Below are 16,629 nucleotides of genomic sequence, written 5' to 3'. Positions count from 1 at the left end.
GCCCCAGGAGCCCAGGCCACCCCATTCCTGTCCACTTCCTGATAGCAGCCCCAAGAAGCCAGCCCAGGGTTCTCCTCGGGGGCAAGTCCCAGGGCTCAAGGTCAGGGGCTCATCTCCAGGAACCCCAAGTCCCCCTAAGTGGCCCTGCCCCTAATGTGCTGGCTGGCCCTGGTTAGTAGCCATCTGGTCTTCAGGCCTGTTCTCCCATCACCAAATGTACGGCAAGTGGGGTAAGAAGAGGGGAAGGGGGCCTCAGGTGCAACAAGACACAACTTCCAAGGGTCTCTGGTTCCTAAAATCCCCCGTTCCCGGGCGACGTGCTTCTGGGGTCTCCCGAATCCCCTGGCGAGGGGCAGGGCCTGGGGGCACAGGGGGGAAGCCATGCCCAGTCCCCGCCCCCCCCGCCCCCGGCTCACCTGTGCAGGGGGAGGGGCAACAGGACGACCTCTCGGCCAAGGTCAAATTCATCACTGAACAACCTAGCCATGCCCAGATGCAGGGGCCCAGATGCCCACCAAGGTGCACCCGCTTACCCAGGTGCCAGCCCCAGTGGGAACACCAGCACCATCATGCCAGCACAGCAGACATAACCTAGACACAGTGGACAGTGGGTCCTGGCCTCAGTGGGTCCCCCTCCCCAACCCAGCCAGAAGGGGCTTTAAACCCATTTTCAGAAAAGAGAGGCCACTCTCAGGCCAAGAGGACCAACTACTGACAAGGCAAAAAATACCTGGGTGATAATTCCCCACCTCCCTAGAAAAAAGAGTTTAAACAACACAATACAAACCTGTTTGTCTCCTGAAAGAAAAAAGAAAGAAAGCTGATACTGACTGACATACTGGGTGACGACCGCATGGCATTGCAACAAACGCGGACAGTCGAGAAGAGACCACCTACACAACCACCTGTGCCCAGGTGCCCCTCCCCTGCCAAGACCACTGGCATCCAGCGAGCTCGGACAGCGTCTCGAGACCCAGGGGGCCCCGCGTCCCACCCGAGTGAGGCTGCCAGCCTCTCCACCACCTCCCTGCCCCTCCCAGGCCACCCCACCCCACCCAGGCCCAAGAGCTACCAGGCTGTACACAGGGGCCTGTTTCTGGAACAAGCAACAGCATACACTCAGCAAGCAGAGGATGGCTACTCACCACTCAGGTCCAGACTCACCGTTCCTCCTGCTGGCGGCCACAGGTTGGGTTAGGGGCCCCCAACACAGGCCCCCATGTTAGGGGGTGTGATAGGAGCTTCAAGACCCCTCCCTGCCCACCGGGGCGGCACCCGAAGTGAGCAAGAGGCTGGCAACGCACAGGGCCCCAGCCCCAGTGCACCCGCGTCAAGGAGTGGGGGGAAGGTCTCTCCTCAGGCAACGTCAAGGTCTTTCGTGGTGGGACCTCCATCTTTCATGTGTCATATCATGTTCCAACACCTACGCCTGACAAACACACTCACAACACACTCCCACCACCCTGGCAGGCCCCGCTGTCACTCAAGTGGTCCCCTGGCCCGGAAGGCCTTCCTGACCTCCACAGGGACCTCCTGATACGGAGAGGGAGGGGAAGGGGCGAAGGCCTCGGAGGAGAGGGCCTGGCCCTCCGGTCCCGGCTGGGTCTCCACACTGCAAGCGAGGCTGCCCCCACCCAGCGCCCCAGCGCCCCACGCGTGTTCCAGGCCCCCTGCTCCGTGGGCGGATGACTCCGGTCACACGGGCTCGGCGCACCACCTCCCACTGCGCACAGGACCCGAGCAAGCAGGGGACCCCCACGTCAGCAGCCAGGGCCCAGGGGACACCAGTCCAGTGTCCTCAGGCACCCAGCCCAGACGAGAAGGACGGGGCACCTGCCAGTCGCTTCCGGCCAAGGCCCCCGGTGGACCCAGAACTTAGGAATCCCGGGGGAGCTGGGGCGTCTCCAGACGGGGTTTGAGGGAGAGTAAGCAGCCGCCTGTGAGGGGCCTCGGCCTACTGGTCATGAAAGAGTCCTGGGCAGAGGCCAAGACCCCTCAAGGAGACCCTCCTCCAGGGGCAGCCCTGCCCTGGCCAGGCCCTGCGCCCCCAGTCCTGGAAGCAAAGGGCACCACGGTCTCTCTGACGTCCACCTGTCTGTCCCGGGGCTGGTCCTTGGAGAGCGCGCCTTCCAGGGAACCCAGCCGTGGCCCCATCAGCGGGAGAAGCCCCAGGGCCGGCCCCATCCCCACCTCTCGGCCTGTCTGCTCCTGGCCACCAAGTCCGACGGTGGGCCCCTGGAACCCACCCCTCAGGAGTGTCCCACCGCGGACCTAACCTTCCCCCTCCGAGGAGGGGGCCCTCAGAGACGGCCCAGCCTGGGGCGGGAAGAGGCTGGCAGGGGTCAACAAGCTTGAGTACATGGCCCTGTGTGGCCAGGGCCCCACAGGAGTGCCCAGGGTCTGCACGTGCATGAAGGGGACGAAGAAAGGCATCGTGCTGAAGCTGGCGACTGTGCATCAATGCCTGCATGAAGTTGTTCTCACCCAGTCAGCGTTACACACAAGTAGTGGGCCTCAAATGACATGACCGGGAAGGGGCTCCAGGTGACACGTATTGGGGGGACGGGGTGCTCCACAGGATACATGAGAGGGAGAGGGGCTCAAGAGGACACAGGAGAGATAAGAGGCTTCTCAGTGTAACACAGGATGGGGGACTCAATGTGACACATAGGTGGGGTGGGGGTGTATGTGAACAGAGTGGGCACAGGGCTCAGTGTCACACCCAGGAAGAGGAGGGGCTCAGAGGGACCCAGGAGTAGAGCAAGGACTCTATGTGGCATGGGGGGCTCAGTGTGACATGAGTGGGGATGGGGTGTCACAGGACACATAAGTGGGGGGACTCAGTGTGACCCAGGAAAGTGTGACCCAGGACCCAGGAAGAGATGCTCAGTATAACGCGAGGGTGGGGAAGGGACTCAGTCACACACGGGGGGAGGGGGGAGCCAGGTGTGACGTTGTGGGGCAAGGGTCTCATGGGGATCATGTGTGTGTCACAACACACAGGTGAAGAGGCTCTGGGTGGAGCTGGAGAAGGAAGGGACTCAATGACATGAGAAGGGGAGTACACGTGTAAAACGTGAAAGGGGCAGGGGTTCAGCGGGACACATGAAAGGGGGAGGGGCTCAGAGGGACACATGAAAGAGGAGGGACTCAGAGGGACACATAAAAGGGGAGGGGCTCAGCAGGATACACGAAAGGGGAGGGGCTCAGCAGGATACATGAAAGGGGAGGGGCTCAGTGGGACACAAGAAAGGGGAGGGGCTCAGAGGGATACATGAAAGGAGAGGGGCTCAGCAGGATACATGAAAGGGGAAGGGTTCAGCGGGACACATGAAAGGGGAGGGGCTCAACTGGACACAGTAAAGGGGAGGGGCTCAGTGGGATACATGAAAGGGGAGGGGCTCAGAGGGACACATGAAAGGGGAGGGGCTCAGAGGGACACATGAAAGGGGAGGGGCAAAGAGGGATACATGAAAGGGGAGGGGCTCAGCAGGATACATGAATGGGGAGGGGCTCAGTGGGACACATGAAAGGGGGAGGGGCTCAGCGGGAAACATGAAAGGGGAGGGGATCAGAGGGATACAAGAAAGGTGGAGGGGCTCAGTGAGACACATGAAAGGGGAGGGGCTCAGAGGGATACATGAAAGGGGAGGGGCTCAGTGAGACACATGAATGGGGAGGGGCTAAGAGGGACACAGGAAAGGGGAGGGAATCAGAGGGATACTTGAAAGGGGGAGGGGCTAAGAGGGACACAGGAAAGGGGAGGGGCTCAGTGGGACAAAGGAGAGGGGAGGGAATCAGAGGGATACATGAAAGGGGAGGGGCTCAGAGGGATACATGAAAGAGGAGGGACTCAGAGGGACACATCAAAGGGGAGGGGCTCAGCAGGATACACGAAAGGGGAGGGGCTCAGCAGGATACATGAAAGGGGAGGGGCTCAGTGGGACACAAGAAAGGGGAGGGGCTCAGAGGGATACATGAAAGGAGAGGGGCTCAGCAGGATACATGAAAGGGGAAGGGTTCAGCGGGACACATGAAAGGGGAGGGGCTCAACTGGACACAGTAAAGGGGAGGGGCTCAGTGGGATACATGAAAGGGGAGGGGCTCAGCGGGATACATGAAAGGGGAGGGGCTCAGAGGGATACATGAAAGGGGAGGGGCTCAGAGGAACACAGTAAAGGGGAGGGGCTCAGAGGGATACATGACAGGGGAGGGGCTCAGAGGGATACATGAAAGGGGAGGGGCTCAGAGGGATACAGGAGGGGCTCAGTGAGACACATGAATGGGGAGGGGCTCAGTGGGATACATGAAAGGGGAGGGGCTCAGAGGGATACATGAAAGGGGGAGGGGCTCAGAGGAACACAGTAAAGGGGAGGGGCTCAGAGGGATACATGACAGGGGAGGGGCTCAGAGGGATACATGAAAGGGGAGGGGCTCAGAGGGATACATGAAAGGGGAGGGGCTCAGAGGGATACATGAAAGGGGAGGGGCTCAGAGGGATACATGAAAGGGGAGGGGCTCAGTGAGACACATGAATGGGGAGGGGCTCAGCGGGATACATGAAAGGGGAGGGGCTCAGAGGGATACATGAAAGGGGGAGGGGCTCAGAGGAACACAGTAAAGGGGAGGAGCTCAGCGGGACACAGGAAAGGGGAGGGGCTCAGAGGGATACATGAAACGGGAGGGGCTCAGAGGAACACAGGAAAGGGGAGGGGCTCAGAGGGATACATCAAAGGGGAGGGGCTCAGAGGGATACATGAAAGGGGAGGGGCTCAGAGGGACACATGAAAGGGGAGGGAATCAGACGGATACATGAAAGGGGAGGGGCTCAGAGGGATACATGAATGGGGAGGGGCTCAGCGGGATACATGAAAGGGGAGGGGCTCAGAGGGATACATGAAAGGGGAGGGGCTCAGCGGGATACATGAAAGGGGAGGGCTCAGAGGGATACATGAAAGGGGAGGGGCTCAGAGGAACACAGTAAAGGGGAGGGGCTCGGAGGGATACATGAAAGGGGAGGGGCTCAGAGGGATACATGAAAGGGGGAGGGGCTCAGAGGGATACATGAAAGGGGAGGGGCACAGAGGGATACAGGAGGGGCTCAGTGAGACACATGAATGGGGAGGGGCTCAGTGGGATACATGACAGGGGAGGGGCTCAGAGGGATACATGAAAGGGGAGGGGCTCAGAGGGATACATGAAAGGGGAGGGGCTCAGAGGGATACATGAAAGGGGAGGGGCTCAGTGGGATACATGAAAGGGGAGGGGCTCAGAGGGATACAGGAGGGGCTCAGTGAGACACATGAATGGGGAGGGGCTCAGTGGGATACATGAAAGGGGAGGGGCTCAGAGGGATACATGAAAGGGGGAGGGGCTCAGAGGAACACAGTAAAGGGGAGGAGCTCAGCGGGACACAGGAAAGGGGAGGGGCTCAGAGGGATACATGAAAGGGGAGGGGCTAAGAGGGATACATGAAAGGGGAGGGGCTCAGAGGAACACAGGAAAGGGGAGGGGCTCAGAGGGATACATCAAAGGGGAGGGGCTCAGAGGGATACATGACAGGGGAGGGGCTCAGAGGCATACATGAAAGGGGGAGGGTCTCAGTGGGATACATGAAAGGGGGAGGGTCTCAGAGAGACACATGAAAGGGGGAGGGGTGCAACAGGACACATGAAAGGAGGAGGGGCTCAGAGGGATACATGTTAAAGGGAGGAGCTCAGTGGACACATTAAGGGGGCGGGGGTCAGAGGGACACCTGAAAGGGGGAGGGGCTCAGAGGGACACATGAAAGGGGGAGGGCTCAGAGGGATACATGAAAAGGGGAGGGGCTCAACAGGACACATGAAAGGAGGAGGGGCTCAGCGGGATACATGAAAGGGGGAGGGGTGCAGCAGGATACATGAAAGTGGAGCTAAGCGGGACACATGAAAGGGGGAGGGGCTCAGCAGGATACATGAAAGGGGGAGGGCTCAGTGGGATACATGAAAAGGGGAAGGCTCAGAGGGACACATTAAAGGGGGAGGGCTCAGTGGACACATGGAAAAGTAAGGGGCTCGGTTTTATCCAGGAACAGGGGAAGAGTTCAGTAGGACACAGGTAAGAAGAGCCCTAGGGAACACACGGAAGGAAGAGGATCTAGTGGGACTTAAGAACATGTGAGCAACTCAGTGGTGCTCATGGACACAGGACAGGGCAAGGTGTTAGTGAGTAACGTGAAAGGGGGAGGAGCTCAGTGGGACACAGGACAGGGCGAGAGGCTCCTCGGGACACATGCCGAGGGAGCGGTTTAGTCGGACCCATGTATGCTGCAGGGCTTGCATCTAATGTACGGCTGGGGGAGGGCCTGCCGTGACACACGGGTCGGGACGCTCTGTGTGACACGTGGTGGAAGAGACCGCTCCTGACACACGAGTGCAGATGAGACCAGGTGAGTCACAGGTGGGAGGAAAGCTCCACGTGACACCTGAGTAAGGGACCCGGTGTCACGCACAAGTAAGAGAGGGTGACCGTGGCTCAGTCGTGAAGGAGAGACTCAGTGTGACAGTGAGTGGGGAGGTGCAGACGGCCATGTGTGGAGGAAGAGCACCACGCGACCAGGAAGAAGGGGAGGGGCTCGGTGGACCCATGGATGGGTCATGGGGCTCAGGGTGACACGTGAAACAGGCGCAGTGTGACCCAAACACATTCAGATACTTAACGTGGTACAGACGTGGGGAAGGAGCTCTGAGCGACATGAGCGGCAGGAGGGAATCCACACGACACATAACTGGGGGGTGCTAGTGTGACCAGGGTGGAGGAGAGGCTCAGTGTGACCCATGAGCAGGGGGTCTTGGGTGACATATGGGTAAAGAGGGGCTCCGTGTGACTCACGAGCCAGGAAGGGACTGGCGTGACAACGTGCGGACGAGGGGCTTGGCGTGACACAAAAGTGCATGTGTGACCCTGGTGGGGAGGGATTCCAGTGATGCATAGATACAGGAGAGAGGTTAGTGTGAGAGAGAAGCGGGGAGGGCTTGGCCTGACACGAGGGTAAAGAGTACCTCCAGGTGACGCCGGAAAGTGCATGGAGGACAGCCAAGTGCGGGCGGAGCTCAGTGTGACGCGTACACGGGGGGAGGGAAGGTGTGACACATGAGTAGACAGTCCCCAGTGACATATGGCTGGGGAGTGGGCTCACGACCACACACAGGGGCGGAGGAGCTCTGTGTGTGGCTCAAGATGGGAGAGGGCCAGTGGGAGACCACAGTGAGAAGGCTCCGTGAAACATGTGGGTGGAACAGGGACAGAAAGTGACCGATAGGTCAGGGAGGGGCTCTGCATTATAACTGAGAGAAGAATGGACTCAACTGCAACATGTGAGCAGGACTCAGGGTAACACACGAGAGAAGGAGGACTCCACGGGACACATGAGCAGAGAAGAGGCTCAGGGTGACTCCTGAGTTCAGGAGGGACTCTGTGTGACTCCTGAGTGGAGAGGGGAGCTATGGGACACAAGATGAGAAGAAGGGGCCCCTGTGACACCTGCGTGGAGGAGGGTCTCTGTGTGAAAGGAAGAGAGGATCGGTATGACACTTGAGTGGAGGAGGGTCTAAATGTGACACCTGAAGGAAGAAGGGGATACTTGCGTGGAGGAGGGACTCTATATGACATCCAAGTGGAGCGTGGTCTCTGTGACTCTGATCAGAGGAGGGGTTCTTAGTGATACCTGAGTGGAGGAAGGTTCTATGGTTCACCTGAGTGGAGGAGGGGCTTGTGTGACACCTGAGTGGAGGAGGGTTCTATGTGACACCTGAGTGGAAGAGGGACTCTATGTGACACCTGAGTGGAGGAGGGGCTTGTGTGACACTTATGTGGAGGAGGGGTTATATATGACACCTAAGTGGAGGACAGGTTCTACGTGACACCTGAGTGGAGGCTGGGTTCTACATGATACCTAAGTGGGTGAGGGGCTCTATGTGACATCTATGTGATCTGTGTGACACCTGAGTGGAGGAGGGACTCTATATGACACCTGAGTGGAGGAGGGGCTTGTGTGACACCTGAGTGGAGGAGGGGCTTGTGTGACACCTGAGTGGAGGAGGGGCTTGTGTGACACTTATGTGGAGGAGGGGTTATATATGACACCTAAGTGGAGGACAGGTTCTACGTGACACCTGAGTGGAGGCTGGGTTCTACATGATACCTAAGTGGGTGAGGGGCTCTATGTGACATCTATGTGATCTGTGTGACACCTGAGTGGAGGAGGGACTCTATATGACACCTGAGTGGAGGAGGGGCTTGTGTGACACCTGAGTGGAGGAGGGGCTTGTGTGACACCTGAGTGGAGGAGGGGCTTGTGTGACACTTATGTGGAGGAGGGGTTATATATGACATCTAAGTGGAGGACAGGTTCTATGTGACACCTGAGTGGAGGCTGGGTTCTACATGATACCTAAGTGGGTGAGGGGCTCTATGTGACATCTATGTGATCTGTGTGACACCTGAGTGGAGGAGGGACTCTATATGACACCTGAGTGGAGGACAGGTTCTATGTAATACCTGAGTGGAGCACGGGTTCTATGTGACACCTGAGTGGAGGAGGGGCTTGTGTGACACCTGAGTGGAGGAGGGACTCTATATGACACCTGAGTGGAGCACGGGTTCTATGTGACACCTGAGTGGAGGAGGGACTCTATGTGACATATATGTGATCTGTGTGACAGCTTTGTGGAGGAGGGGCTCTGTGTGACCCCTAAGTAGAGAAAAAGGTCTTTACTCTCAGTGGGGTGGTGTATAGCTGTGGTATGAACCTCAGAATGCTTTTCAGCCTCAATCATCCCATGAAGAGCAGCCACACCCAGGGAGATGATGGACATCCTCATGGGGACTCCCTTCCTTGTGCCTCCTCATCCCTATAGACTCTCAATAAAGACTGCACATCCCACACTAATTCTGATTCAGTTTCAAACTCTAATAGGTAATGTGACAATCCTGAAAGTTAAAGAAGTCCCTCACCAAAGGGAGAATCCCAAACCTAAACCATGTGATGACCCTCAAGGTCCCCTAAAGCTGAGTCCACTCCAATCCTTAGAGAAGGCCTTGAAGACTTTCACCACTGCACCCCACAAACTGGCCCCCCATTACCAGAAAGTCTACAAGGTCTTCATGGACACTAAAGGGTTCCTGTTTCTAACTCTCCAAAACCTGGAAACTTCCTAGTTGGATATTTGACCATCACCACTTGACCAAGCAAAGACATTCAAGTCAATAGATCAAACCATCCTTGCCACCATGATTCAAAACAAATATGGTGTAATGGTCTAAACTACAAAGAGATTGCTCAGAATTTTACAATGGAATAAATTTTTCTCTATGAGAAATTCACTTCCTTTTCCACTATTCAACAAGGAAGTGTAACCCTCCTTCACAGACTGGGTGGCTCTGTGACTCTCCCTCCTCTGAGGTGGTCCATCTCCGCCTTGAAACCACTCCAAGGCTGAGAAGTCTGTCCTCCCCACCCACTTCCCTTCTCTCATGTCATTCATTCATTAATTCCTTTCAACTTTGGTGGAAAGAGCACAAAATTCAGTCCTTAACCCTCCCTCTGAGTCCTTTATGACACTCGGGAAACCATGTGAGCATCAGTTTTACCATCTGAAAAGGGAAAGATGTGAACCGACATCAAAGGATCTGGGCAGGAATGGGTGATCCCCAACAAAGGGGACAATGGAGAGGCTGACCCAGGGAATGGGGCACACAGTACAAGGAGCTAAGGCTGCCAGAGGGACCAGACCTGTGCCAGGGCCCTGGGAGCAATGACCCCCATGAGCAGGCGGGGAGGGTCTGGGGTCCTGGTGCCATTCTGAGATGCCAGCTACCAGTGGGGAAGAAAGTGGGCACAGGTGGGCTCTCCTTGCAGAACCCACTCAACAGGACCTGGGCTGAGCCTCCGCGCACCCACACAGTCAGACCCACACACCCAAGCCGCCCTGCACACCCAAGCCGCCCTGGCCCAGGCTCTCTGCCATCCACCGGCTCTCCTGCGTCTGCCCGAGGCGTGCACTCCCACGGTCCATGTCCATTTACTTGCTGCCTGGCACAGGGCCTGGCACACAGTAGACCTTCACCGAATGTGCAAACGAATGAATGAAAGCCTACCATGTACAAGGCCCTGGGGGCCAGAGGGAGCCCCGAAGCGAGGATGATGGAGTGAGGCAGATGATGGATGGGTGATGGCCAGGTCCACAGTGAGATGAGATGCTGTGCTCAGGATGAGGCCAGGTGGAGGTGATGAGAGCCCGAGGTGACCGGCCCACGGGGAAGGATGGGCCAGGACCCAGGACTTGCGGCGTACAGTGAAGCAGTGCTGGGTGAGGGGAGCCAGGACAAGGGCACCCGTGGGGACAGACATGCATGAGATGGACCCCCAATACTAGAGGTGGGTGCAGGAGGAATCCAGGCCCCACAGACTGGCCTAGAAATCTCTGAGGCTCAAGATGGGACCTGGAGTGCCAGCTAACACCCCTGCCCACCTGCATTAACAGAATACCCATCTTGTACAAAGCTCAGAGAACCACTACCAAGCTGAGAAACTTGCCAGTGAGGAACAGTGGATGCCCTAGAGTGGGGGCATTCCCCAGGAAGGAATTTTGAAAAGCTACCTAATCCCCCCTTCCCCCAGCCCACTTTTAAATTGGCAACAAAGCTTTCACGTCAAGCTTACAGAGTTGCAATGATGTGACTTCCTGGGTATCACATAATATTTATGTGAGATATATATATATATATATAAAATACGTAAATGTAGATATGTATCTGTCAAAAGCACAGAGCTCATTGGATTCATCCACTCTCAACCTCACTGGCAAATCAATCAGACAAAACAGACTTTCATCAGCAAAAGTCTGGCGTTTTTAGCACCTTCAATCCAGACCAACGCAACCCTAAGCGCTGCAAAGACAAACACCACCCTTCTGGATTCTGAATCTCGGGTAGACGCATCCCCCAGATGAGGAGGGGAGGGCGCACCTGGGACAACCAGGTGGGAACTGACCTGGACGGAGCAGCCTCTGGGCTGAGTGCCGTGGGGTTGCAGGCATCGTCCAGGTCTGAGGCTCTGTCGAGGCTGCAGTGCCGTGGCCAACATCTGGGTCCAGAGGTCCTGGCCAGCGCCCGTGGGTGGCAGACGCCCCAGGCAGTGGCCAGGGAGGCTGAGCAGGCTGCAGAGACTGGGCAGCACCCAACATGTCCAGCTCAACACCCTATCCCTCCATCCAGGAGGTGGCTGGACAAATACTGTGAGCTGCTGGGGAAACTGGGTTCTCGGGGCTGGCCGGGAGGAACTGATCAGAGTCCCAGGTGGGGAGGGAGGAACTGGGGGGCTGCAGGCAGGGGAGGCCCCACTCGGGAACACTGGGCACAGCTGGTAAGAGGGGGCGTCAACAGCTCTTGGGGGCAAGATTGCCAAGGAGAGGCCTTGCGGTGGGCGGGGTGGGGGAGGTGCGGACAGGGAAGGGTAAGGGGTGAGGACAGAGGATGCCACTCTCCTGCTCATGGTGGCAGAACTGGATGACAGATGGGCTGGTGGGAAGCTACAGGGGGCTTGTGGCAGGGGGTACTGCAGAGAGTGGGTCTGCGGGGGATCCGGATGTGGAGTTCAGATTCAGGGCATCTGAGGTTAGGGAGAGACCCACGGTCTCTCATTTCCAGTCACTCTCCACCGTCTCTCTCACTCTCTCACACACACATGCACACACACATTTGCACACATGCACACACCCATGCACACACAGGCAGGATCAAACACATCCATCCCCCAACCGAGGCTAGGGCCCCCCTGCACCGTGAGCACCATCCCCCGGGGTCGGGAGAGCACTTGAGCCTAACCTGGGGCAGCCACCCAAGCACCTATCCAGTGCTGGGGGCAGTGCAGGAGCTGGGGTGAAGGGGTGCAGACTGATCTCTGAGTCAGGGATTTCAGGTGGCAGAAACCTTCAGAAACAGCCCCCTTGCAGGTGGCATGAGTCTGGGCTGCATGGGGAGTGTTGGCTAAGACCCTTTGAGGTCACATCCAGTTCTAAAGAGGCAAGTTCCAGCTTGGGTCATTAACCCCAGATGACCAGGCAGGGGTGCCCTGGGGGCTTTGCTTCTAGCAGCGTGGCCCAATTCCTGGGCACCGAGGCCCCGGCCAGAGTATCTCAGAAAAGACCTCTTCTGGGCCCAGCGCCCTATGGGCACGTGAGTATCTGTCTCTGAGCCCTAAGGTCTCCCCTGTGACGTGGGGGGCCCAAGGGGTACCCAGCCCCAACAGGCACACATCCATCCACTCCTGCCACCATCAACCAACACCAAGCAGACAGATAAAGTGCTTTGTGAAGTGCAGGTATATAGGTAACGATCCACAACGCCCTGCCAGCCCCCTCCCGGCCCACCCACACCCACTCCCAGGGCCACTTGGAGCCCAGAGAAGCTCTGGCCTTGGAGGCCCCACAGCCGCGGGGAGGCGGCGGACTATGGGCTTCTGGCAAGTACCAGCTATCAAATCAGCCTGATAAAGGTCTCCCTGGGTGGGGCTCCCCCTCCTCCGCCGATCACTTGAGTAACACTTGGCTGGAATTGGGTCTGACTCTGGACCAGTTGGCTGCTGTCTTGCCCCTCACTGCCCTGCCCATTTGTCCTTCCAACCCGCCTCCGCCCACCCACGAGTGGGCCGGGCCTCTGTAGAGTCTTTGCCGCTCCCGGGACTGACTTCCCTGAAGGCTCAACTTGAGTGCAGGGTGCAGGGCTGAGAGTAAGAGGCCAAACTTTCTCCTGAGAAGTGCTGGGGAGTCGGGGGTCTCCTGCCTCCCACTGGCCTGTGTGGGGGACACCCCTCCACGTGAAGGGGGCTTGAGAGAAAGCTTTCTGAAGGCTGCCAGCCCCTGTCTTACCCCAGCCCCCCGGCTTCCCAGCCGCCAGGGCCTCCCAGGTGGCACTAGTGGTAAAGAGCCCCCCTGCCAATGCAGGACACTTAAGAGACCCGAATTCAATCCCTGGGTCAGGAAGATCCCCCGGTGGAGTCCATGGCAGCCCTCTGCAGTATTCTTGCCTGGAGAATCCCATGGACAGTGGAGCCTGGTGGGCTAGGGTCCACAGGGTCACAGAGAGTCTGACACGACTACAGTGACTTAGCACACACATAGGGTTGCCACAGAACATAGAGGATGCCCAGGTCAACTTGAATTTAGGGAACAAGATGATGGCCGCCAGCGTGGATTAGAAGGGAAGGTTATAGTCATCTGGGGGAAAATGGCAGCCCAGGGCATCTTCTGCGTTATTGCTTCCTCTAAGAGCAGAGCTGGCAGTATCCACGAAATCTGGGGCACGAGCCGACCCCTCCTGGGAAGGAAGAAGGCCGTGATTTTCATCTCCCTCAGGGATTGCCTGCCTCCTCGCCGTGAATCCATTTCACCAAGTGGTCACTACTCACTAAGCAAAACGGGGGCTCCCATCAGAGAACATCCCTCCAAAACGGAGGAGGACAGAGTGACTGACGGGGGAACTAAAGCCCCACGGGACAGTCAGAGACAAATGGTGGCTGAGCCTGGCTCCCTAGATCCCCAGAAGGGGGTCTTCCTGTCCCATCACTCCATCCCGCCGAGCAGCCTCACTCCCTCTGGCCTGGTCTTCCAGTGCGGTGCTGGGCTGGGATCCTGGAGCACGGGTACCATCGCGGTCAACCTGCCCGAGGAGACAGGAGGTGTGGCGCCAAGTCTTCCCACTCCTGCTCTCTTGATGGGTGTCTGTGGGCAATCCGCTCAGCCTTCCGGTCTCTTCCTGAATCTCAGAACAGTCAGAGGCAGTCTGTTGTCTGGAAGATTTGACCTCCAGAGAGAGAGGTCTGGTCTAAATGGACATCGAGTAACCAATCTGTCTCTCAGCCTCAGTGTTTCCATCTGTAAAATGGGAGCTGACTGGGAGACCACCATGGACCATCCAGGCCTGACCAAAGGGGAGCCCTCTACACTGAGACCACAGCAGCAACAGCACCTGGAATTTAGTCTTTTGCACTTGGAGGGCAGGGACTGAATCAAATCTGTCTCTTCTCCCAGAGTCTCAGCACAATACTTAGCACTGTCCAGAAAACCTTTGACAGCTCGACAGCCTTCCTGGGAGGGGCTGCATCATCATCTCCGACCTGCGTCAAGTCTGGAGGCTCTGCCCCTGGTCCAGAAGCTCCCTCTGTCCTTATTTCCACTACCGCCGATCGACTTTGAGCCTTGCTTCCTGCAGCTGATGATGTCACAGAGCAACTTCACATTTTTTTCACAAACATTATGAGCCCGCTGGCACACCCGTTTCACATTTGGCTTAAGAGACTGTTGTGCGGACTTCTAGGAAATCAGCAAGGAGTGATTCTAATAATTGCCTGTTCTTGGAAATCTAAAATAACTTGGCCCAATGACAGTGGGTGGTGGGGCAGTCCTCTAAGACAACATTTCTCCTCCACTCCAACCCAGGTCTTGAGTTCCAATTACTCATAAAAGAAGCTCTTGTGTGCACAGTTCCAGATTCGAATGAATTTCCAGGAAACATCACCAAAACGATGTTGGCATCGTTAGGATGTGTTTTTCAAGAATGCATGCTAGCTGCTCCCTGTTCCTGCAGACTCCAACTGCAGAAAATAAGTCAGTTTCTAGGATATATCATTGTAGCTATGTCTGAATGGCATAAATGATGATATCAGATTCTCAGAACCTCCCAGTCTACAGATTCTAAAGTCAGCACATGCAGAATAACACTCAGCATTCTCTTCCCGCAATGTTGACACTTTTCATCACTTCGACTGTGTCATCCCACGACGTTCTTAGGGTTTCTGAGCAAGGCAGTGTTTTTGCCCTCATTCCATTCATTGCCACCTCTCTTTGGTTTAGTGGACACACTGGGGTCAAGCCAGCGTCCAAGGGATCCCGGTGACCATCCAGGCACTGAGGGCAAGGTCCCAGCTCAAAACACAGAGGCACGTGCCACCATCAAGGCCCCGTGTTGTCTGGGGCCTCCTCTGCTGCCCACGCCATCTTCACCACCCATGGTGATGGTCTGGCCCCCTCGCAGCCCCAGCCTCAATAATAAGCTTCCGTTGCTGGAAATAGGCAACCAGATCTGACCAGCCCCAAGGTCTCGGCTGCACGCTGGACTGGCTAGTGGGCGTTTAGCACTTTTCCCCGGGAGAGGAGCTAAGTCAGGGAAACAAGCTTGGGTTACATTCCAGGGTCTGGCCAAGTTGGCAGTCCCGTGGGTCAAGTCTGGTGCGCAGCCAGCCATGAGTCCAGCACGACTGAACAGCACTTTGCTGCACACTCAGGGGCGGGCTTCGGCAGCAGGGCCCACCCACGATCCATGACTTCTGTGGCCAGGCTCGTCCTCTCCTCCTCCTCCGGCCAGCAGTGCCTGCTGCTCCTCTCTCCTTACGCATCTGGAACCCAGCTTCCTACGGGGTGCAAAGGCTACCTCCGGCACAGCTAGTGAGGAGTCTGCAGGCCACACGTGGAAAGCAGAGTCCCCTCTGTCACCTCCAGTCCAGCCAAACCTTGGCCACACCAAGTCCTGCCCAGGCAAGCCCACGGCCTTGAGACTTTCTCAGTTCCTCCTGTCTGAGCTTTATCAGAAGCTGGAGCTAGGGTCTCAGTTCTGAAATATCAAGGTGGCCCCCATTCTGGATCCCCAAGGTTCACTGGAGGCCAGAGCTGGAGTCTCAGTGCTGGAACATAGAGGGGGGCCATTCATCACAGACAATCTGAAGTTCTTCAGAGGCTGGAGCTGGGGTCTCGGCTCTAGACATCACAGGGCCCCTCACTCTGGATGACCAAGGTTCACAGGAGGCCAGAGATGAGGTCTCAGCTCTGGAACATCAAAGAGGTCCCTCATCACGGACAGCTGAGCTTCATCGGAGGGTGGAGCTGGGAGTCTCAGCTCTAGAACACCAAAGGGACCTTCCTTCTGGATGTGTGAGCTTCATCCTCGGGCGGAGCTGGGCTCTCAGCTCTGGAACATCAAGGGGACCTTCCTTCTGGATGTGTGAGCTTCATCCTCGGGCGGAGCTGGGCTCTCAGCTCTGGAACATCAAGGGGACCTTCCTGATGGATGTGTGAGCTGGGACTCTGCCCACTACAAGCAAGACTCTCCTGGACTCTCAGCTTTCCCTTGCCCGGGCATGGACTCATCTGGTGGGCACATTTAGCGGCGGTCTTCTACTCATCTCAGTGTTGCCTGGACTGTCCACATCCCCTTCCGGGACTGGGGTCAAGCCTCCTTGGCTGAGATACGGCCATGGTCCAGAGGTGGTGCTTTCTCTCTGCAAAGGGGCCACTCTCAGCCCTGCGCAGTCATGGTCGGACTTGCTTGTAGTTCTCTTGAGGCACTTCCCTATGAGGAGGGGAGGGGAGGGGGAGGCAAAGGAGGACGGAGAAGAGGGAGAAATGGGCAAGGAGGAGATGGCGGAGCTGGTGGTGGCTTTGGCGCTGACAGCGGCGGTGCTGGTGGTTTTGGCGTTGACGGAGGCAGTGGCAGTGTGGTCGGCCTCTCTTTCCTGCTGGCTGAGTGTCCAGATCCTCTGCTCCAGCGAAGCCAAGTGTGCTGCCCCAGGATTCCTCGTGGGCTCAGGTCCGAAGC

The sequence above is a fragment of the Bos indicus x Bos taurus genome, chromosome 21 (assembly GCF_003369695.1).
Source record: "Bos indicus x Bos taurus breed Angus x Brahman F1 hybrid chromosome 21, Bos_hybrid_MaternalHap_v2.0, whole genome shotgun sequence".
Lineage (NCBI taxonomy): Eukaryota > Metazoa > Chordata > Mammalia > Artiodactyla > Bovidae > Bos > Bos indicus x Bos taurus.
Note: the sequence above shows the minus strand (reverse complement) of the source record.